General features: G+C 41.1%; 1 pseudogene; it reads right to left on the bottom strand.

Moving 5' to 3' along the window:
- On the bottom strand, window positions 398-1,630 carry LOC109227987 (annotated as a pseudogene).

Below are 1,850 nucleotides of genomic sequence, written 5' to 3'. Positions count from 1 at the left end.
AGAAAAAAAGTAATAATGAGGGAATTTAATTACTTTCAATACTCAAATGCTACAAACTTTCGTCATCGAAACAGACGATGAATACAACACTAAGTTCTAAGCAATTAAATTCAACACCAAGAAGATGTGATGTCAATAAAACATTTAAGCTGAGTGAACAAGGAATTTTAGGGAACGCAGCAAAATTCCCAACAATTGCTTTCGAAGGCAAAACGATAAAGAACTTTGACTTAGCTACGAAGAAATAGGCAATGAGAATATTTGAGGATCCTTCATAGACAATAAATTGAATGGCCAATTCCCAGGACACTGATATTGTTCCTATGCAAGCCCTTGAGCTATACAAACCTAAACTGGAACCAGCAGAATCAGTTCACTTGTAGAGGAAATGCGTCACTCAAAAAATCCTTTCAGTTGAAGGTGAATCCACCTGATGGCTTTGGAGATTCTCAATTTTATAAACCCACTGCATCATCAATCAGCTGCACATAAAGATTTACATCCGCTGTCCGGCCCAAATTCTTCTCAGCTTCACCAACCTTCAAGATATTTTCAATCCCTTCAACACAAACTGTGACAATCCTTGGGTCAAGACAAATGAGAAGATCACACGATGGTTTGATACAAGCTTGACCAACAAGGTACTTGGTCTGCTCATGCGAACCACTAGATGTGGCATTTGAGATTGCCCATGCAGCCTCCTTTTTTATATCAAACTCGTCAATTACAGACTGAATTTGCTCCCTGTTGCTAGCTGTGATGTTTGGAACTGTCCAGCAAGCTACCTTCTTAATACTCTTCTTGTGATTACCATTCAACAAGTTCAAAAGACGGGGCAAAGACTGATGGTTGATGATACACTGAGTTTGCATATGATCTCCGGTCACAATATTTCCAACTGTCCGAAGCGCCGGAATCAAAACCGATGGAGACGGGTGAAGTAATAACATCAGTTAAACGCGGGCATACTCCAGAATCAATAACAGCTTGAATTTTATCATTTGTACCATCCGAGAGATATGAGAGCGCCCACCAAGTATCAGTCAAAAGTTCTTCATTGGTTAAATGAATAAGTTATTGAAGAGCTGGAAGTGCAGACCTTGTCTGATCAAAAGCAGGTTGTGGTTTGCCTCTGCAGAAATTTGAAAGTGTCCACGTCGCATTTCTCAACATAGATAGCTTGGCATTTAGATTCAGCTGAGATAGCAAGGGAACTAGAGCTCCACAGCTAAGGACAAGATCGCGGCACTTTGGGGAATCACCAGCAACATTTCCTAGAGCCCACACAGCATGCTCTCGCACATCATCACTAGGGAAACCAAGAAGTTTCACAAAACTTGGGACTGCACCAGAATCAATTACCACCTTTGTATGCTCAGATGTTCCAGATGCAACATGTGAGATCCCAAGATGCCTCAAACTGATGCTGTGGAAAGTCATCTCTCATTTGAAATTGAACAAAACGAGGAACTACACCTGCTTGAATTACTTCTGCTATTGGGGAACTCCTTTCGATTGAGAGCATTTTTCTAAAATAAGAAGTAGCCTCAAGCTGTACATTGCCATCTTCGCTCCAAACACCTGCAACCAATTGTGGTATCATCTTCATATTCTCTGGTTGCAAGACATGCAAGATTTGAGACAATACATTCCCTACTAGACACATGCAAGACATGGTTGTGATTATTTTCTCAAAATAAATTATTTAGCCAAAAGACGGCTAGAAGTGCAAAATTTGGCTAAGACCCCGCAAAGCCAAGAACCTAAGATTTACTAGGAAGACCGGACCCTATGTGGGTTGCCTACGTATCAAACCCGAAGACGAGATCAGGTGTGGCGTATTCGGGCAG

The sequence above is a fragment of the Nicotiana attenuata genome, chromosome 6 (genome assembly GCF_001879085.1).
Source record: "Nicotiana attenuata strain UT chromosome 6, NIATTr2, whole genome shotgun sequence".
NCBI classification, from domain to species: domain Eukaryota; kingdom Viridiplantae; phylum Streptophyta; class Magnoliopsida; order Solanales; family Solanaceae; genus Nicotiana; species Nicotiana attenuata.
The sequence above is the reverse complement of the archived record's forward strand: the minus strand, read 5'-3'. Positions and strand labels throughout refer to the sequence as shown.